The following is a 23,324-nucleotide window of genomic DNA, read 5'->3' as shown; positions in this document are numbered from 1 at the left end:
ACAAAATACTCAAATGGGGAACAAATGTTGCTACGGATAAGACTAAATTCCCGAAGTGTAAACCCTAGCTGCTGACATATTACATTTGTTTGCGCTCTTCCCTGCTCTTAAAGAATTCTGGGCAGGAGTGAGCCAGGCAATGATATCTGGCCTGGGCCACCTGAGTGCATTAACAATCAAGAAAGAAATTATGGGGGTTAAGTACGACTGCAAGGGAGGTACCCAATATTTGGTAATGATCATGCTGGTGTGTTTACGACTAAGTATAGCCAGGGCAGAGATCTCCTCAAATGCCCCTAAGGCCAAAGAATGGAAGGTTCTTATCCACCAGATTTATGAGGCAGAGCTTACCTTGGCTAGTGCCAGAGGTATTACCTCGCTGAAAAGATTTGAAAGGATCTGGATTACATTTAGATGGGTCCCACTCGCCACCAATGTTTAATACTGACTAAATTAATAGCCTTTGGGTTTCTTCTCAATATGGAAAGACTGCTTCAAGTGCCCTTCTCTTGCTTGAATTCCACTGGCCTGCCCTTTTTATTATCATGCATTCTTTTCCCTTTTGCTTTCTCAGTATTTTTCTTTACTCATTTATTGTACCGTTTTATGCCTTTCTCATTGTTAGTTTTATATTCTGCCTCAGTCATAATATATGTACTACAAAGAGGTTATTTGTGACCAAATATGATGGCCAATAAAAAAATAATGACTTGATGTTGATTAATACATTTCACTGGCATTAAATACATCAAAGTGTATTGTTTGATAACAATATTGCATGGTTACTCATATATTCTGACTTTGTATCCAATGGCTACAAGCCACATTTACCTCAAGATTTTCTTTGTCTAGATAGTGTAATTAAATGTAGATGTGTTATGATTCCCAGGAGAAATGCCATTGAATGCATACTCATCATCCCTTTGCAGTCTTGGGGCAGCTCAGAAACTTAAACAATGCTAAAGGTATCAGTCTCTAATTTAAATTTCATTTCTTTAATCAAATTACTCCTTTTTAAATGCTCACAGATTTCTAAGTCAGTTTGGGAAAGAGTGCAATCATAGTCAAATCAAACAATAAATCTATATATTAGGTCTATATAAACAATCACATTCTAAATTACTTTTTAATTATTTTCGATTCTAAGGATATTTTTAATGGGGTAGCACATTTATTAATAATGAAAGTATTTATTTGCTTTTATTTGTAAAGCACAACCTTTATCCTTATGTATCATGACTCTATGATTTAGGCATGTGAGGAGCTGAAGGAACAGAACAGAAGAGTGGGAGAAAAAGTTGGCTGAAGAGCAGAGTTCTTAATTTTTTTTGCAAAAATGTAAGCAGTTGAGCAGCTCAAGTGGCAGGTCATTCACGAGAATGGGAGCCAAGATTCCCAAATGGTCTGGTGAATATATATTTTTTTTAATTGCAAAGTGGTCCTTCAAAAACAATTTAAGCGACATGTACGTAAAAACAGGAGGCCCTTGGTGGTTTTGGAGTTCAGAATTATAAAGACAAGTCAAGCAGCATCTTCAGAAGAACAAAATAATACATGTAAATGTTACATGTTGTCATTATCAGAGTCATCCTCTTCTTCTAAAGACTGCTTTGCATATTTCTCAGCTTCTTCTCGGATGTCCTTTGGAACAACTTCATGCTTGCCTTTGGTTATTTCTCCAACCCAGCTGAGTTCAAGTTCAAATGCTTTGTCCTTTACTTCATCATGGACGATGTGGATTATTTTTTAAACTTCTTTGGCAACTTCCCGGCAGGTCATGTCTTTCATCTGGAGTTTTTCAATCTCTGTCTTCGCCGCTCGCTGTGCCAACTGAACAGCCCCAATAGCCATAAGAGATACCTGCTGGATCAATCATATAAAGCTGAGCACCATCATCTTCATTATACGATCCCATCATGAAACGGCATCCAAACGGTCGGACAGCACTGTACAGTGTGTAGGCTTGTACGTACATAGCCGCTCTGTCTGCAAGGTGCTTTAACGGGATGTCATAGCCGTAACTTGATCTAAAGTTAGAAGCTTCTTCTCTTGCAATGTCAGCCAAAGAACGAGCATCTGCCAGGAGGCCCGCTACAGCCATTCCTACATGTCGATCTACATTAAAGATTAGTTTGTTGGAACCTTCTTCATAGAGTTTGGACAGAACCAACTCTTCAACGCCAAAGACAACACCACCTTTACACCTGATGCCAACAGCAGTACTACTGTTCTCTACTGCTTTGTGGCATATTCAACTTGAAACTCTCTACCATCAGGCGAGAAGGTGGAAGCAGACAGGTCATATGGCTATGTTTAATAACGACTGACACCACTCGATCTAACGGTGGCCCTATACCTACTCCCAAACATGCTTCCCCCGGCATCACCCGCAGATTTCTCAACCACCCCCCAATATTTTGGCCCCTCTTACCCCGGTTCCCAAATGGTCTTCCTCCACAACGTGCCGAATAAAAGCAGGGAATTTGGAGTAACAGAAGTGAACCCTATTTAATGGTATTAGTAAAAATCAAAGAGAAAAGCAGTTTTGGATTGGTCCAGTAGAAAGCCTGGTTAGCCAACCACAGATACTCACCATAGATGTGCTTGTTAGCTGGAAGACAATGAACTGAGATATGTTCAAAATTCCTAAGGCAAGCTAGCATGGTCTGGATTCTTTGCAGTTTAGCAATCTGGTTGCCTGAAAGACTGCAATACAATCTGACCCTGTAGTCTAGATGCAAAGGAATAATGGCACTGATAATTGTGGGCCAGTTTTCAGCAGGGAGAAAACGGAGGGTATTCCTCAAGCTTTCAGAAGTAGTGTAGGCTTTCTTTATCTGCACATTATCAATACACTACCTAAGGTTCTTTATCTTGGAGGCCAGGGAGGTAAATCCTCCCAGCATGTACGGCCAGAGAGACCTTGTTCAGAGGAAATGACTGCCACCTGTAATGAAGATTATGGACCTATTTCTATTGAGTATGAGAAAATTAGCTTTCTTCCTGTCTTGAACGTCTAGCAAATACTCTTTCAAGGGTCAACAGTTCTGGAGAATGATCTACAGAGAATTTGAGTGCACTACGCACATGCCAATCCAAAACTCCAGGTCTGCTCCCAAGACACTGGACATAGATATTGATAGATTGGCAGAAAGTGTTGGTCCTTGAGAGACTCACCAACACAGAGGCCAGTCTGTGAAGCAGAAAGAGGCAAAGAGATGGCTCATATGCACCTGCAAATTGACTTTAGGGTGATATCATATAATCACATATGCTAGGAATTTTATGTGTACTACTTGAAACTCACATTTCTCTAATGTTGGAGTCCTGTTCACCCAAAAAAAGGTGCAAAATGTAGGCAGAGATCTCTCCCCTCAAATTGAACATACTTTTCCATGCTTTTGCTAGTCACCAAATATATCAAGAGCACACCTGGAAAGCTGGATCAGGTGCAGGATACCAGGTTTACACCAGTGATGGTCAGGCGACTTTCCCAGTGGGCCTCTATTGCTGTTGTGCAGAGTTCTTCATAGTGAAGAACCCCACATCTGCAGAATATGATTTTGTGTGAAAATAAAACAAATTTCTTTGTTGGAAAAATATTTTCCCCCATGGAGGAAGCCCTTCCCCAACATTTGCAATAAAACTGGGGTGATCCATTCCCCTTCCAACCCTGAAAGAAAATGTCTCTAACCTGTTCTAGGGTGGAGAAGGGTTGGGTATGTTTTCAGAATTCCCAGAAACATGCATATTTTGTGCATTTCCAAACTTGCAATGCAAAGTGTGCCTTGGAATGCCCACATCCTACTCCTTGGCTTCAGAGAGCTCCACACTTGTCTAGTAAATGGGTTTATGCCTGCTGTTGAACCTGGCAGGGTTATCCCAAACCTTTTTGCCTTCTTCCTCCTATTCTTTTACCTGTTTTTGTTGGCTTTGGGACTGTGGTCACTTTACTACTGCTAACCAGTGCTAAAGTGCATATGCTCTCTGTCTAAATTGTATTGGTGATTATTTATCCATGATTGCCATATTTGATTTAATAATAGTCCCCTAATAAAGTATTCCGGTTGTACCCAGGGCCTGAAAATAAAATATTTCTAGTGGGTCTACAGCACTGATTGTGCCACCCACACGAGTAGCCCTGCAAACATGTCTCAGACTTGCCACTGCAGTGTCTGTGTGTGCAGTTTTAAACTGCTATTTCGACCTGGCAAGTGTACCCATTTGTCAGGCCCAAAACATCCCTTTTACTACATGTAAGTCACCCCCAAGGTATGTCAAAGGCCGCCTCAGGGAAAGGGTGCAGTGTATTTCAAAGGCAGGCCATGTGCTGGTGTGTTTTACATGTCCTAATAGTGAAATACGGCTAATTTCATTTTTCACTATTACAAGGACTATCTCTCTCATAGGCGAAGATTTGGATTGCCTTGAAATAACTTTTGAGTGTAATTTCACATTGGGAGCTAATAGAGATTTGTAGTTTGGGTCTCTCAACTCACAATTTAAAAGCACATCTTTCGGTGGAGTTGGTTTTTAAATTGAGTGTTTGAAAACGCCACTTTTAAAAAGTGGGCATTTTCTTGCTGAACCATTCTGTGCCTACCTGTGGAATCCACATCTGGGTCAGGATGACAGTTGGGCTCTCATGCATTCACTCTAGACAGTCAGATAGGCCATCATCAGAATGATGGGCCTTTCTGAGCTAGAGTAGGAGAAGTTGTCACTGGCACCTGACCAGGGCTGTGCTTGTCCTCACACAAAGCTGTCTCCACCTCTCTGTAGTATGTCTGGAGCCATGTCAGGGAAAGGCAGGGTCCAGTGCAGTACAAAGACTTTCTTTTGAAGTTTGCCTACTTCAAAGGCAGAAAGTATTAGACTTCTGACACTCAAATCAGAACGCTTCTGGAATGAGGGCATTCTGCCAGAAAGAAGAGCTGGATGTTATAGGAGGATTGAAGCTCTGCCTGTTGCTTTGTTGTGCTAGCTTGCTACTTGCTGCTTCTGTCCTGGGAGTGAAAGGCATGAACTTTGCTTTCTGTATCCTGCTTCCAAGGTTCTCCAAGGACTGGTGTGTGCTCGCCTCCTGTTAAGAAGTCTCAGCGCCATCAAACTTCACAAACCAGTGCCTGGGCTCTTCTGCTGAGAGTCCTTACTTGATAAGTGGTGCCAAATCCAGTTCCTGGGCCCTTGGATGAAGAATCTGGTGAACTGAAGGAGAAAATCCATACATCGACTCCCAGCATCTGTTTTTATCAATGATCTGCACATCGACCACAGCTTTTAACGGAGGCCCCAGCTTTCTTTTGCAGCACATCAGAACCGCTGCATTGTGAGTTTCGAGCACTGCATCATCAAATTCTGTGATACACAGGCGCGCAACGCCCATTGGGCTCAAAGGGCTTCAGCCCCACCTTCGTCGTGTGTTTCAGCCCGGCTGAGACAGCTTCCCGGGCACACACAGAGCAGCACCCGAGTACTTCACAGGTCTTTAAAAGACCATTTACTCGCTAACGAGGCTTAGAGCCCCTGCTTCTCCACTCTGCATATTGCTGGAAGAATCAGCCCCCCCCCCCCGAAACGTTGGTAGCCGCCCACAATATTTGGCTCTAGTTGCACTTCTGGTGACACACCACTCCAACTCTGAAGCAGTGCATGCTTGGTCCCTGTGGAATCGACGCAGTGCATCTGGATTTTCAACACATTGACCCTGGGTGCTGATCGCTTCATCGATGTTGCCCAGCAGTAAGGAACCGAGGTCACATGTCTGGATATCGATGCATCACCTTCCCTGGCAGTAAGGAACTGATGCATCACCTCCCCTTGGAGTAAGGAAACAATGCATCGCCTTTCTTTTCCGGAGCCTCTGCCCCCCTGAACCTTGCATCATCTTTGAGTTTGGACACATCCAAGGTACTTTGTGCTAAAAGAAACTCATCCATTGATTTTTATGGATTGAACTTATTTAACCTTTACTTGTGTATGTTGGATTTTTGTCATTTTGGTCTTATTGGTTTTATTCCAATGAATACTGGCTATTTTACTACACTGGTGTGGACTTATTTTGTAGTGTTTTCAATGTGTTACTGTATGTGAATGTACAAATGCTTTACACATTGCCTCTGAAATAAGCCTGACTGCTCATGCCAAGCTGCCAAGCGGGTAAGCAGAGGTTGTTTTAGCTGTGTGACTCCCTTTTCCTGACTAGTGTGAGGGTCCCAACTTGGACAGGGTGCAAGCCACTGCTAACTTGAGATCTCGTTTCTACCACCTACCATTAATCCATGTTTTTTCATTGACAATGTAAACCCACTTTAACATATTGTGAATGGTTTTCAATGTCAATAATAGGCCAAATAAATTAATAAAATATTGCTTAAGATATAAAATACAAAATGTTGAAATGCAGCTGCAGAATAGGAAGAGCAAGCCCTCATACCCAAAATTATTTACTTGATATATACCCTTGCTTTTATTATTCTAGCTCTATGATAGGTTCCTTGTGATTAATTTTAAAATACATTTGTCTCTGAAACTTAATGCAAAAATTATCCTGTTATTAGTGGTGATAATAGCCCTTGCCAGTGATATCATCAGTGCTATATTGATTTCCTTTATAAAGCATTCTAACCCCTATTGTTTGCTCTAGCAGGAGAACCCCTTGTTATATGGGGTTATGTGGCCCGTGGATAGATTGTCAACATTGCTAAATTAGCATGAGTTTTGCTTGCCCTATGCTGCTGCTTTTGCGCACGCCTCTGCTAAGAGTTTGTTTTCACAGCGCTTTGCCTCGGCCCTGTACATGATAACAGATTGTTTTTCACGTTCTCAGCTTTCCCTTCAATTCTGTCTGAACATAATGTGCAAGGTCGGTCAACAATGTCTCTTGTTATTCTGTTCTGGTCAGTCCCTATTACCTAGACAAAACATGTTACCAACAGCTGCAATATGGAAGAATCGTGCTTTAATATAGCGTGTTTGCATGTTTTTAAAACACACCCGAAGAAAGCTGTGCCATGGTGCTGAGCTCTGCTGTTCCTATGATGTAAACCTTTACGTTTAGGCTTTCAGGTAGGGGGTCTGCAAACAACGCCTAGAGATCTTCTGTTATATAAAATAACTTCTTACTGCCAAGGGGAGGGTGATTAGGCCTGGTTATTTTGCCTTTTTCACAGTCTTTATAAAATTACGACTCCTTTTGTATTCTGTGGTATTGTAACAATGCTAATGATGCTAGCTTTCTACATTTTGCCGCTGGTTCGTATACTATTTTATGAATCACTATAGTCAAAATAAACATTTTGAACTTATTTAGTGACTCTGATTATTCTTTTTGTGGACAAGTACAAGAGAGTGATAGATTGTCTTGTTCCGGTGACTCTGAGGTGGGTCGGGAGTGCTCGTGTTCTTGGCTGTCTAAACATTCGTAGCGTCTTGATTATTGTAGGAGACCGAATGAAACACTATTGCTAGTCGGTTGGGGTTTTGGGTACTAATGTGGCAGGAGGTACACCCCTATTTACTGAGGTCCTGTTTTCTTGTGCATAGTTCTGTGTAGGTGCAGAATCCCGGCAACACCCCAACCTCCTTAGGGATGCAACTGCAGCGAGGCACAGCATTCCCCACAAGGCCATTGCTACATGCCAACAACATTTCTCTGTTACTCAAAAACCCATGCAAGAATCTCACATAGATTACACAAAGGGGCATATTTACAAGGAGTGAACGCCACCAGAATGTTGTTCTGGTGGCGTTCACTTCTTCAACCTATTTATATGGTCGGGTTAAGCCACTTAACATGACTTAACGCTGCCAACGCTAGGGTTAATGCAGAGGTGCACCACATTCTTGTAAATACGGGGCATCCATGCATTTTGAAACTGTCAAAGCGCAGTATCACCAAGTTTGGCGTAACACCGAAAGTCGCCAGTTTCTTGTAAATGTTCCCCAAAGTGATATTTGATTTGGGGAACATATGGGTATCCGGATCCACGGGAATACATCGGAAATGTTTCCATTTATATATGGCACATGACTATCCTGGACTCGATGATTATGGACTGGTAAATGATAAGCATGCTATGCAAGTTGAAAGATAGATCCGGCTAAGCTTATCCTTATCGAGCAGAATTTCATTCGCCATAATGATAGTACTACCTACACTTCTGTACTTGCTCATTAATATACCTATTTCTCCTGGGAAACATTTGTTCACCAAACTTTGAACATTGCTAACTAAGTCAGCATGGTGATGCAGACACCTGAGGCTCAAATGGGACAGACAGACAAGCAGTACAAAGCAGCAGGATTTCCCACGCCTGATTCTAAGCGATACTTCCTTGCCGCACAATCACACTTTGTTATACTCTTGGTGGGTCCAGATAATATACACCACCACACTTGTCCATTGAGTGGGACCAGGTGGAGGTTGGGACGTAATGCTTCAATATGGGGTGTAAGGTACCTAGACTTAGCAAACCTTATGGAAACATTTAAGTGCACACACTGGGTGATCTAGACAGCGCCTAACAAATGGGGAAGGTGAAAGTGGAGTTCCGTAAAATGTTCATTGGTGACAATCCTGAGCGGTGCCCATCAGCTGACAAGTCAGTGAAGGCTACACTTATAAAACTGAAATGATATAAAACAAGGCAGTTGTTCCCTGATGGTAGCGATGTAGCTCAAATTGTGCTCTTTCATTTGTAGGGGTGCACCATAATCATGGGTAGTCCATACCAGCTTATACTCCTTAGTTGTATTAACATGTGGTATTAGCATGTGAACTGTAATAACGTGAAAGGTGACGTGTTAGGGACATTTTCAATGTAACCTGAAGAAATTAACGTTGAAACTAGATGTGTTTAGTTGGAAACTAACATGTAGAAGTTGTATATGCTGACAATTATTCACGTATTCCATATGCTTATGTAACGTGATAATATAAAAGTGTTCAGTAAAAGTATTCATTTTATGTGTAATTTTGTGAGGCCTGTGTGTTGTTCTCTTATGTTGGAAGATTTCTGTAGGCCTGGAAGACATTTTCCCTGGAAGCTCTCGCACTAGATTTAATAGTTGAATTTCATGTGCATGGTGGATGTGTTCTTTTTTATTTATCTGTTGCAGGTGGAAAATTCATCCTTGTTAGTTAGATTAATGTCTTTATTTTAGGAGTTAGGCTTAGGGAGAAGAGGATACATCGAGCATTGATACTGATAATGGAGAACTGTTGTACTTTCTCATCGGACCAAGCCTAGAACATGGAGCCCGGTTCCATCAGTTGGTAGCGGAGTAGGAGGGTTTTAGCATCAAGCGGCGGGATAATCCAGAAAAATATAGATAAAGACTTAGACCCCTATAGCCCCAAAATAGAGCCCAGTGATCTTGAGCGGAGAACGATGGACTTTGGCGGAGACCCACAGAACTTGATGGTGCTGCGAGAACAACCGCAAACAGAGGAGTGAGTATCAATAGGGATACATTGAGGTTCTGGAGCGATCCGAACCCGTGTATTCGGTATCGTAGTACTGACACGATTTTGGTACCAATGAACCGTAAATGATCCATTTAATGCATGACAGTGTTTTCGCTGCGCTCGCATGAATTCACTGAGAAATAGGGCATTCTGTTGTAAAATCATGGCATCCATTTTAGATACGGCACCCATTTTGTTTCTTGCCCTCACATAGTCAATGGACGAGCAATGACCCCAGCAGAATCACCTTGTTAAGGACACGTAATCTCGAGCCCGAGGAAGCTGACGCTGCGTGACTAGGCAGAATCAAGCTGCCTCCCCTGCCTGAGGCCAGCCCTGCTATACTGGTTCTCGTGTCCATTGTCCTGATTAAGAGGCCGAAGACGGTAGCCATGCCCGTTTATGCTCCTCTCCTTCTGGGCTTTTACAATGGGGAGGATACGATTTTTATGATGGGGAGGATCGGTCAAAGAATGGAAAACTGACAAAGAGACTTGATCGAATACTGAAAACCTACGACTAATTATTGTTTGGTGTATGTTTATTGTCTGTTTGGGATACCGGGTTGGGCATGAAAGATATTCATGCAATGTTGCCTGAAGACATATTTTGTGTATTTAAGGAGCAACCCACTTTTTGCAAATTGAACAGTCTCGTAGATTCTGCCTTTGTGTGGTTCCTATGACTTCTGTGTCCCTGCAGTAAATAAATCTCGGTCTCTGACGCCACCATCGAGAAGCCAGCGTCTCTGTTTATTTGTGCACCAAGGCAGGAAGGAACTCAGGGGTCTTTGGGTGTTGTTTCCCTGACACCTCTGGACTCTTAAAAGTCCAGAACCTCAATTTGGCGCCCAATGTGGGGCGACGTCATCCGGTACAGGTCCAAAGCCTGAAAATTTCGAGGAGCTTCGTGTGAAGATTCCAGAGGGAGGTACCCCGCTTCATCGATCCCTGTATGTCGTAAAAGTGGCCCGACGATCTCTTCCACGAGGGTTCCCGTTCCTAGACGGCTACAGAGGACCGCTGCCTTGACTGTCGCCCTGTCTTGGACCCGAGGTGCAGACCTTAGTACGGCGAGACGTAGACGGGTTCTCCTTGGTGACGTCTTCCACATTTCAGTTAAGTATTAAGTGGGTTGCGCTCAGTTTGGTTGTTCTTTGTTGCTCTTGTTTTGTTCTCTGGATACGTTTGTTTTTGAATTCATAGATTATCATTGGTTGCTCTTGTTAAGGTAATCTTTGTTTTTGTATTGGTTCATTTGGTAGGCCTAAGTTCTTTGCGCATTTTGGTTGGAATCTGTCCTTAGTTTATAATGACTAACAGTAGTAATTGTTTCCTGTCCTGGTTAAGTTGCAACGGGGATTCCCGGTTGGAGGATCCGTGTTCGGTTCCTCCGATTGGAACTCCTACATATGAGCTCTATTGTAAACATGGTGTAGGTCCTATCGCTTATAATGAAGTATGGGTCCGTTACACCAGGAAAGATGGTGTCCTTAGTTGGCCACCGCATGGTAGCTTTGAAATTGAAATTCTAGACAATCTAGAAATGAAGTTGTTTAAAAAGAAAGCCCGGCCGGCAATGTTTGATTCTTTTCGCGTATGGCGTAAAGAAGCCAAACAGAGAGAAGAAGGAACAAAAAGAGAAAGGGTTGACATTAATGGAGTCTGCTAGACAGTTGCATGTCAATGAGACTGAGAAAGCAATAGAGATGGCGAATAGAAAACATAATTTGGCGATTGATAAATGCTACCCTGTCTTGCCATCGTGCCCTGCTAAGCCGATAGAGGACTCTGAAAAGGATCCTCTGTTGTCTTATCTGTTGAGATCACCTCCACCATATGCACAGGGTAATACAGCACCACAGTTACTACCTGTTGTGCAGCCAGCTGCTGGTCAGCCTGGAATAGTTGCTCCACTTCCTTTGATTCAAGCTCCTGTCCTTCCTGTGGTTAATGTTCCCTCGGCACCCCCTCTTCCTGGGTTGCCTATTCCGCCTTTGCCTGTCGTTTCGCAAACTGCTTTACCTGCTACTCCCACCCTTACCATTTCATCTGCTCCAGCTTCCTTGTTCCCGAACTCTGTAAACATTCTGACTCCGCTTTCTGTTCGTCGAAAAATAACCGACTCTGTAACTAATATCTTAACTCCTCTCTACAGGTCTTTAATTGGGACCCCCGTTTCTGACTCCACACAGAGACGTAGCCAGTTTCCTGGTCCCCAGGAACGAGAAATATTAGATTCGCCAGCTCTTAGGTGGATGTCGAAAGCTGCGAAGTATGATGCACGAAGAGTGTCAGATACATTTATGCAATGGAATGAACCAACTCAGCGTTATGTCTTTGACATGATGTGTTCTCTTTTGCGTGAGGAATGGGATGATGATGACTTAGATTCCGTTCCCTCTGATTTGATAAATATTCAGCAAAAGTTCGCCGCAGGAATGGTGATAGGTTCAGAAGTAAGGGAAGCGATAGAACTGATTTTAGCTTATAGGGATGATTCTCCTCTTTGGTCTCCAAGGGGTTCTGATGGTTCACCGATTACTAGGAAAAGACGAGGTCAATATCCGATGAGGGAAGTTCCACCGATATGGCGCGAAGCAGTCCAAGCTGATGCGAACTTGGGTATTGCAGCTGCTCCAGCACATTTCCATAGAGTGTGGATACACATCCCTTGGAAGCGGGCTGAAGTATTAGCAGTAAAACAGGTATTACCGGATCCACGTAAAAATCCTGCTGGTTATTATAAAGAGTTAACCCAGACAGTTCAAGCGTGTGTCATGAATTTGGCAGACATCGAAATGCTATTTGGCAATGTAGTGCCACAGCCTATATGGGCCAAGATTCGGCAAGAGAATCACCCAGTTGCCTTAGGAGGTGATTGGCCAGCTATTATAGCGGCAGACGCGCAACAAGTTGGTGGTGCTAAACCTGAGCCTCTGATTGCTGCTTTACCTGGCAGAATAATTAATCTGATGAAAACGCTGATGCCAGCGTTACGGGTCAACTGGGATAAATTATCAGCATGCAAGCAGAAGAAGGACGAAAGTGTCTCTGACTTCTTCACTAGATTTGAAGAGACCTTCGTAGACCACAGTGGGCAAGATATGAGTACTGAGGGAGGTCAGAGGTTGTTTGTCGACAAGTTTGTGTTTAATTTACTGCCTGAGCTTAGTAACAAGTTAAAGGATTCTGAGAGTGCATGGGCAGTGTCGACGACAGCACAGATACTTGCAACTGCTCAGTATTACGAGAATAGGGAGAAAGAAGAGAAGGAAAAGTCAGAAAAGAAGACAAAAGATTTGAAAACTAAAGTTCTTTTGCAACAGGCGTACCCGCCTCGCTCAAATCAGTCAGATTCACAGCAGCGACCCCAGTTTCAGCAACAGCCACAATTCCAGCAAGGGATGTCCCAAAGATTTGATTATGATTTTCCCCGACAACAGTTAGCATGGAATCAGTGTGCCTATTGTAAAAAGGAGGGTCATTATAAGAACGAGTGTCCAGTACTGCACACACAAACCAGTGGTGTCCCAGCTCAGAGAGGTAGTGGTGGGTTTATGCAAGCTCCTAGAGGTAGAGGACGTGGTACAATGACTCCACAGGCTGATCGCCCATCAAATTATTTCGATCAGCGAAATGTACAATCTACGCAACCAGGTAGATCTCCACAGTATCATGTTGAGGATTACTATGAACATAATGAAGAGATTCAGACAAGCGAGTACTAGGACAGCCACAGGCAAAGAGAGGGAGTAGTATCAGTTCTAGTTGATCAGAGTGGACCTTATGTCGCAGTAGTTACATCAGGCGTGGTCGAACCGTTTCTGTTGGATACTGGTGCGGCAAAAAGTTCAATTATGCATGCGAAACTCCCTGGCGCACCTTTGTCTGGCTTAACGAACACTTCAGTAGGTTTCTCAGGCGCCCCTGTTCACAATCCTGTTTCCAGTCCTTTGTCAATTTCTGTTGGGCCAAGCGAACTAGAAGCACCCCTTATTCTGACAACCGGTTGTAATGAGAATCTGCTTGGTTTAGATCTGTTGAAACGCCTGCATGCGACACTGTACTGTTCTCCTTCGGGAGTACAGCTCACATTGGGTAAGAGAGTCATTTCTCCAATGTACATGTCAATGAATAAGCTCCCACCGGAGCTGCGTTCTCTCCCTGATACTCTTTGGGCGACTGGTCCTAATGATGTAGGTCTTTTGGAAATTCCCCCTTATGTGGTGAGTCTGAAAGCGAATGTTAGATTCCCACGAATCCCACAGTATCAAATTTCGAATGAAGGTGAACGTGCACTTTTACTGATCGTGAAAGACTTGATACAGAAATATGTGATAGAGGAAACTAGAGGAAATGTCTGCAATAGTCCTGTTCTGCCGATTTTGAAACGCACTGACCCTTCCAAACCTCCAATCTACAGATTTGTGATTGACCTTAGAGAGGTTAACAAAATAGTGATTCCACAGTTTCCTGTGGTACCAGATATCACTGCATTATTGACGTTGATTCCTGCCTCAGCCTCATGGTTCACAGTGATAGACTTGAAGAATGCCTTTTTCAGCATCCCGATAGCCGAGGAAAGTAGAGACATTTTTGGTTTCTCCTTAGGTGGTCGCAGTTTCAGGTTCAAGCGCGCTCCACAAGGTTATTGTGAGAGCCCTTCAATTTACAGCCAAGCATTAAAAAGTCAATTAGATGCTCTTGTACTTCCTCCTGGTGTTGCTCTGATCCAATACGTAGATGATCTTTTAGTGGCTGCTGATGACAAGGAAACTTGCAAAACAGCTACAATTTCTTTATTACGTCATTTGTCAGACTTACATCACAAGGTTTCACCTTCTAAACTGCAATATTGTTGCCAAGAAGTGACCTACTTAGGTCATCTTTTGTCAAAGGAGGGAAGAAGGTTGACCCCAGAGAGAATCAAAGCAAGTTCACAGATGACTGTACCAAGCACACAGAGAGAAGTGCGTGCGTTTTTTGGTATTACGTCATACTGCAGGCAATGGATCCCAAATTTTTCTCTCATGGCAAAACCATTGGTAGCCCTGACTGGAAAAGGTGTTCCGAGCCCTTTGCCATGGTCTGATGAATGTCAACAGATTTTCTCTGACTTACGTGATGCGCTGTGTTCAGCTCCTGTGTTGGGTACTCCTGACTACAGTAAGCCGTTTACTTTATATGTCCATGAAAGAGAAGGTTGTGCGTTGAGTGTTTTAACGCAACAATTTGGTGACAAACAGCGACCTTGTGCATATTTCTCATCCACATTAGGTCCGGTAGCCAGAGCATTGCCAAGTTATTTGAGAGCTACAGCAGCAGCTGCAGTGTCTATTCGACAGTCTGCTGGACTAGTCATGAACAACATGTTAGTAGTCATGGTTCCACATGCTGTGGATACACTCATGAATCGAACAAAAACTCAGCACCTCACCAGTGCTAGACTATCAGGCTATGAGCTGACGCTTTTGGCAAGTCACATTCAGATCAAGCGATGCAACATATTGAATCCAGCAACGCTGTTGCCGACTACTCAAGAGTCGAGTGATTCAGAGCCCCATGATTGTTGTTTTAGAACTGAGGAAGAGACAAAAGGTAGGATTGATTTAAAAGATACTCCGTTACTAGATCCAGATGGCACTTTGTACGTCGATGGGTCATGTTTTAAACTACAGAATGGTGATGTGACGGCCGCGTATGCAGTTACGACTTTGAGTACGATTGTTGAGACCGCAAGAGTAAGTCAGAATTCTGCCCAAGCTGCAGAATTAATTGCATTAACAAGAGCGTGTGTTTTAGCTGAGGGAAAGAGAGTGAATGTGTTTACTGATAGCCAATACGCCTTCGGCGTAGCACATAGTTTTGGACGTCTGTGGAAAGAAAGAGGTTTTCTCACGTCCCATGGGACTAAGATCCAACATGGACAGTTAGTCAATGACCTGATGGAATCTCTGACCCTACCGAATGAAGTTGCGATTGTGAAGTGCAGTGCACATCGAAAGATTACGGATGATGTTGGCCGTGGGAATGCGTTTGCTGATGAGGTCGCCAAGGAGACGGCCAAGAACATGATGAGTCGAATGTACGTTGCAACGTCTGCAAGATGGATTGCTGAATCAGGAATGTGTGAGAATACGATTGAAAGTGTGAAGGCAATCCAGAATGAAGCAACTAAAAATGAGAAGAATGGATGGAAGGAGAAAACGGGTAAAATGGATTCAAGTGGATGTTGGGTTGATTTGTCTGAGCAGCAGCGTTGGATGTTACCCGATGCGTATGTACTTGCGGTAGTCACGATGGCGCATGGAGCGGCGCACATTAGTTCGAAAGGGATCTGCAAAATGTTAGCTCCAGTATGGAAGAACGATGGAATTACTAAGTGTGCGGAAAGAGTGGTGAAAAATTGCATGATATGCCTGATGCATAATCCTGGCAAGGGAACCCCAACCCCAGCTGGTCACTTTGCTCCCCCTTCTTGTCCCTTTGAAGTGATTCAGTTGGATTTTATCCACATGGACAGGTGTAATAATCTTAAATATGTCCTAGTGGTAGTCCGTGCTTTTTCAAGATGGATTGAGGCGTTTCCGTTAAAGGATAACACTGCTATGTCTACTGCCAAAATCCTCCTCAAAGAGTACTTCCCCAGGTATGGTATGCCACGGATTGTATGGTCGGACAATGGAAGTGAGTTTGTAGGGAAAGTTATGAAAAGTGTGTGTGTGGGTCTGGGAATCACCCAGAAATTCCACAGTGCGAATCACCCACAGTCAGCAGGTTTGGTTGAAGGGTACAATGGTACCTTGAAGCTGAAACTTGATTACCTTTTTGACCTGACTGCTAAATTGAGCCTTATTCATCAACAGGTATTTGAATCCTTGCCTAAACTGCCAGAGAGTCCAGGTCACACGTTGAAACCCGGTGATCAAGTTGTGGTGCGGAATTTTGAACGAACCCGGAACCTCCAGCCAAGATTCGTGGGCCCGTTTCAAGTGCTCCTGGCCACAAGAACTGCTGTACGCCTAGCTGGAAGGAAGAATTGGGTGCACGCTAGCCATACGAAGCGTGTCCCTCTCCCACTCCCCTACGACAACTGGGTTAGACAGGGATTTGGTGTATCCGAGACAGAACCTGTTCCTAGGCTCATCCCCTTCAGTGATGCAGAGTACATAACGGACAAACGAACTGAAACGCAGAACTCTGATACCCCATCAGGAACTGTTCCTTCGAACCCTGAACAGAGTGTTGTACAAGGTGAACATTTGTCACCTGTGGATTTGAACATTACTGCACCTGTAGATCAATTGTTTCAAGATCAGACGAGACCAGAAAAATTTAGATACAATCTACGTTCTCATTTTAGAAAACAATAGCATTGCATAGTTACCTTTCTATTTTTAAAAAAAACTCTTTCACATTTCCATTCAGTCAGGAAGTTTGCTCTATAATTTTTGTCCTTTTTTTTGTTTTCTTTGTGTTGTTCTCTCACCTTGCCATCTGGGTTACCGTAGGGTCGTAACGTGTGCCTTGTTTTAACTTGCAGGGAACCAGACACAAGGTCGGTTTCTTCTGTTTATTTTGGGAACTCCCAGGGTAGACAGAGGCAATTTTTTAACAGGTACAAACCATCCGTTGCGAACGGTTGTAGAAGATGGAGCTTCCTGAACTGCGACGGGCTAGCGTCATAAATGCTCGCAAGACAAAACTGTATAAAATATTGAATAGCAAATATTTCCTAATGCAATGTGCTCTGACATTTCTGATTGTTTTAATAACTCTGGTAGGCGGAATTATTTTTGGTATTCAATTGATTTTTGCACCTGTTACATCTACAGTATCTCCCCATGTTTCTGTTTCTCCGACTGTTGTTTCTTTTCATTCTTTCCATCCTTTTCCTGCACATGAGCAAGCTCGACGCTCTGAGTTTATAAATAACACTTTCATTCAGCTCTTGCACCAACACCAACTAGTGGTAAACACAACGAACTGTTGGGTGTGTGGCTTGATACCACATACCATGGACAAGGGTATCCCTTATCTGGTTCTGCCCTTTAGTTATAATAGATCATTCTGGGCATTTCAGACCATGTTTGTCTATGCTCTAGAGACCTATCCCCCGCGACCTCCGCGTTCCACTAGGTATAACTTCGCTAATAGAGCCTTGGTAAAAGGAATTACTGACATGGTTAGAGATGTCAATAACACTCCTTTTATTCCCAAGGATGAATTACGAGTTTACATGGGTTGGAATGTTACGGAGTATGGCATTACTTTGGGTGAGAACAAACGTAAGAGCTCGACTCTGATCTGGGTCGTACCCCACCAAGGTCAGGTCTGTTTGCAAGGAAATGGGAGGAATCCGAAAGCTCGACTAGGGAAGAGTGACTGTACCGAAACATACGTTTTCCCGTCACAGTCTTCCTTTGCATTCTTAGCTGCTAAGGGCACATATTTTGTTTGCAAAGACAGAGCATATACATGGCTGCCTGATGACTTTTCAGGCTCATGTTATATCGCTCAACTGTTGCCTCCGACATACACTGCTGCACCGGATTATCACAAAACTAGAGTTGTGAGAGGTGTTTTCAATGAGGAAGACACTGCTGGCCAAGAAGCAGGAGACTTTTTCAAAGGTTTCCTTCCGTTCTGGGGGCCTACGGCCAACAGTAGAAACTTACGTCAACTAACACGGGTAGTTGAATCCACTATTACCGAAACTGCGGGTGCCCTTAGTAACCTGACAGCTGAGCTTCAAGCGGATCGCCTCATGACGTTACAGAATCGTATGGTCCTTGATGTATTACTTGCAGATCGAGGTGGGGTATGTAAGATGATCCAATCGAGTTGCTGTGTTTTTATCCCAGATAATGCGCCAACGGTATATAAGGCCATTTCTAAGTTACACAAAATCTCTGACTCTATTCATGTAGAGGAAGGTGACTGGTCACTAATGGGATGGTTCTGGAATCTGTTATCTGCGTGGGGATGGAAGGTTCTGATAGTCACTGGTGTTGCGTTGGTATTTTTATTTTCGTGCTGTCTCATTGTTCAGTGTGGTCCTGCCTTATGTGGCCTTTGTGTTTCAACATGCGTAAGAAGACCACCTGTTTTTGGAGATACGCCACGAGTTAGAATAATGCTCCAGCAACATATCAGTGATCTGATGAACATAGAGATGGACTCTGACATAGAGTAAGTTATTGCCTATGTAAGGGCAAAAGGACGGTCTGAGGTTCTGGAGCGATCCGAACCCGTGTATTCGGTATCGTAGTACTGACAAGATTTTGGTACCAATGAACCATAAATGATCCATTTAATGCATGACAGTGTTTTCGCTGCGCTACGAGCATGAATTCACTGAGAAATAGGGCATTCTGTTGTAAAATCATGGCATCCATTTTAGATACGGCACCCATTTTGTTTCTTGCCCTCACATAGTCAATGGACGAGCAATGACCCCGGCAGAATCACCTTGTTAAGGACACGTAAGCTCGAGCCCGAGGAAGCTGACGCTGCGTGACTAGGCAGAATCAAGCTGCCTCCCCTGCCTGAGGCCAGCCCTGCTATACTGGTTCTCGTGTCCATTGTCCTGATTAAGAGGCCGAAGACGGTAGCCATGCCCGTTTATGACCCATAAACACCTCTTATCCTACTTTTCTATCCCTTACACCTGGCTCTGCTCCTCTCCTTCTGGGCTTTTACAATGGGGAGGATACGATTTTTATGGTGGGGAGGATCGGTCAAAGAATGGAAAACTGACAAAGAGACTTGATCGAATACTGAAAACCTACGACTAATTATTGTTTGGTGTATGTTTATTGTCTGTTTGGGATACCGTGTTGGGCATGAAAGATATTCGTGCAATGTTGCCTGAAGACATATTTTGTGTATTTAAGGAGCAACCCACTTTTTGCAATTTGAACAGTCTCGTAGATTCTGCCTTTGTGTGGTTCCTATGACTTCTGTGTCCCTGCAGTAAATAAATCTTGGTCTCTGACGCCACCATCGAGAAGCCTGCGTCTCTGTTTATTTGTGCACCAAGGCAGGAAGGAACTCAGGGGTCTTTGGGTGTTGTTTCCCTGACACCTCTGGACTCTTAAAAGTCCAGAACCTCAACATTGAGTGTTAGATTGCAGGAGTTTGATGTCTGGTGGAGTTTGTGTGAAAGTCGAGAGAATGTAGTTTTGGGCCAGGCGTAGTCCAAGGATTGAGATTTGAGTTTCAGGTCCCGAAGTTAATGTGATTGTCTGAACATAGATTTGAGGCCTTGTCATGAGACGTCAGCAGCAGTTCCACCTAAGACAGGGAACTTTGTGTGAGGGGAATCGTATGGTAAACCTTGTGTACAGGGGTGGAGCTGACTAGCGCAGGTCGAGGGTTACTATGTGTGAATGTTCTTGGGTGATTAAATTCTTTTGATCTAATCATGCAATGTTTTAGGGTGTTGCGAGATTTGTTCAGGAAAGATCAGGGAGTGGTTGCTCAAGTTGGTGAGGAAGCACCGCCCAAGGATACTACAGCACACTAAATGGCAATGAATATAGTACTCCATATCATAGTTTGGCTTCAAAATTGGCATACAATCACAGAAAAAGAGGGGAATTTGGCATTTCCACATTATGTCTCTTTCAGATTGGAGGTGTTATATCAGTTGAGGGGAGTGATGTCTTTTCTACAGCCTCCACTTAGACCTACACAGTTTGAGGCATTAGATGCGTGGATGCGAGCAGCACATGCAAAGGACAGGAAGAGATTCCATGGAAAGATGAAAAAGGCAATAAAGGCATATCAGGATACGAGATGTGACACACAACTTAAGACATGGAAAGCAGACATCATCGAGGGAGATAGGTTATACCAAATGCTGGTGAGAGAGGGAGACACTCAGGATAGGAATGGAGGAGAAAATGGAAATGATGGGAGTGATACCGATGACAGCTTGTTAGACAGATTATTGTCAGAGCGCCCTCCACTTTATGATCTACATTCAGAGGAAGAAAGGCTGAAACTGGCAAATGCATCAAATACGGAAAGAGTGGTAACACCACAGACAGGCCCTACTGCAGGGATAGTGGGAAGGATTCCAGCAGCAGTAGGAGAAACAGGAATACCTGAATTAGGAGGTGCAGAGTCAAGGGGAGTCAGTGCTGCCTTATAGTTACCATAATCCCTTATGGTACCAGCCACCATTGGACCTGTAGTCTCTGTGTATAATTAGAGCTTAGTGGAAAACTCCAGTCAGCATCAACCAGGGTTAGAAAAGAGGAACAGCTCAGGAGGGAATGTGACAAATGGGCGGGAATAATCAGTTTCTGGTGCCTGTAGAATCTAGTACCCGGTTGCCAGCAAATGTAGACCCTTTGAGAGTATGTGTTGGGTCAAGTATCATATGATCTGTGTTCTTAGCAAACTCAAATTCAGATTTGAGGATGTGGGAAGTCCCAGTTAGAGGGCCCATGGGAAGAATACCGGAAGCAAATGCATGACAGGGAACCTCTGGAAATCAGCATGTCCTTGAAATCAGAGTAGTGATAGAGAAGGACAGAATAGCACGTCGAGTCAGGACACGATCAAGGCTGTGGTAAAGGCAAAGTTGATGGATGTGTAGAGGGGAAAGGCTGAGGTGGGCGAAATAATCAGTGGGAACTTGCCTTTGAAGAGGATAGAAATCAATGAGTAGGGTAAGCTATTGTTTGTGGCGAAGGATGTCACCAGTAAGGCGAGACGAGCACATGAGAAAGTAATGGAATTGGCTAAAAAATATGATGTAGACCACTCGAAAACAAATATGTTACAGGGAAACCGTAGGCTGAACTACAGTGATTAGGAGCTTGAAGAGAAAAGAGTAACAGGTTTGAAAACACACATATCAGAACTGATTATAGAGATACATGCATGGAGTATGCTTGATAAATGAAAGGAAAGATGGTCCAAGAAAAAGAGCATTAGGAAGGTGACAGGGGGGAACGCCGCCTTCAAGAAGGGGAAGAGCAGGAATTGAGGCATATCTACTGCACGAATTGCCTAGTGGAGGGTATGTGCATGTTCCTTGCAGCAGGGCAGAGTTGGCGGAATACCACTACACGGAATTCTGCGGAGTTGAACAAAAACTCTGTGAACTCCGCTCCGCAATTCTGTTCTGGCTCATCCCAATTAATAAAACAGAAACCTCACATACCTTTGATAATATAGTCATCTCACAAAAGTAAAAATACAGCAAGCAGTGAGAGGGATGATGATTTTGGGGCCTCCCTAACCTAGGGAGTGAACCAAGCAGATGCCTTGAACACAAAGAGCACATTATGCTGAACGATTCTGTGGTGGTCCCATCCTCCTAGGACCACGCCAAGCAAAGTTATGGGAAAAACACAATCCCAACCAAAGTCCCTGCAAAGCATTATGGGACGAGATTCTAGAGTACAGTGAATATTCTAGTATCCAGTATCAAAACATTCCTCAAGCGCAGCAGCTCAGCTGTGAGGCTAATAATATAATATTCACTGCACTCTTGAATCTCCCCCCATAATGCTTTGCTGGGCATTTGGTTGGCATTGTATTTTTGCCCATAAGTTTGCCTGTGGTGGTCCTAGAAGGATGGGACCACCACAATCGTTGAGAATGATATGCTCTTTGTGTTTGATGGGATCTGCTTGGTTCTCCCCCTAGATTAGGGGGAACCCCAAAATCTTCACCTCTGTCATTGCCTGATATTTTTCAAAGCTCACTTTTGTGAATTGGTTATATGCTTTTTAGCATGTAAAGGTAAAATTGTATTATCAAAGGGTTGTGGGTGCAGTAGCTTACTCCAAAGTTTTTGAATGAATTCCATGTTTTCAATGTAATGTCGTGAAACTCTCCTCATCCCAATTAATAAAACAGAAGTTTCACATACCTTTAGTAAAACAACAATTAACTATATTTGCAAAAATGCATATAGTCATCGCACAAAAGTGAAAATTAAAATATAACAAGCAGTACCTTTAGTTAAACAACAAATAACTATCTTTACATGCTAAAATGCATATAGTCATCTCACAAAAGTAAAAATGAAAATAAAGCAAGCAGTGAGAAAGGTGATGATTTTGCGGTCCTTCCTAACCTAAGGAGAGAACCAAGCAGATGCCTTGAACACAAGAACACAAAGAGAACATCACGCTGAACGATTCAGTGGTGGTCCCATCCTCCTAGGGCCACCTCAAGCACAGTTATGGGCAAACATACAATCTCAACCAAAGGCCCTGCAAAGCATTATGGGATGAGATTCTACAGTGCAGTGAGTATTATAGTATCCAATAGCAAAACATTCCTTAAGGGGCAGTCTCTCCCAGCTCAGCTGAGAGCTAATACTAGTTGTTTTATCTAAGGGTTTTGGTTGCAGAAGCTAACTCTACTATGTGGTGAAGTTAGAATTTTTGTATGAATTCCATGTTTTCAATGTAATGTGTAGTTAACAAATCTCCGCAATCTTCAGTAGCGGAGCGGAGTTCATTTCCCACGGTTATGTAGTAGGCATGATTTAGCAGCATTCACAAATAATTTTCCTCGGCTGAGGGAGAAACCGGCTGAATGGTACAAGTAAGTCAATCGCTTTGTAAAAATTTCAAAAGTGTTGTGGATTGATCTGAACACGTTGCTTAACATTGTGGTTCCCAGTGATTTATGATCCGCTTGTAAAATGACTATTGACTGGCCTTCTGCTGAACCACATAGAGATCCTATAACTCACGGTCCTTCACCTTTGGTTATGAAAAAGTTTGAACAGGTGTTACTAACCCTAGGCTGAGTTAGCCTAGCTGCGCTACGCGGAACTTTGCGAGCGGGCGGAGTTCCTTGTCCTGCCCACTTCCGTGACA

The 23,324-nt window shown here is 43.4% G+C and overlaps 1 pseudogene; it reads right to left on the bottom strand.

Moving 5' to 3' along the window:
- Positions 1-1,444: 1,444 nt before the first annotated feature.
- The window catches only part of LOC146835063 (proteasome subunit alpha type-3-like), a 33,142-nt pseudogene continuing 11,262 nt past the window's right edge, over positions 1,445-23,324 (bottom strand).

This window comes from Triturus cristatus, chromosome 4_2 (assembly GCF_964204655.1).
Source record: "Triturus cristatus chromosome 4_2, aTriCri1.1, whole genome shotgun sequence".
NCBI classification, from domain to species: domain Eukaryota; kingdom Metazoa; phylum Chordata; class Amphibia; order Caudata; family Salamandridae; genus Triturus; species Triturus cristatus.
This window is presented reverse-complemented; position numbering and strand designations above follow the sequence as displayed.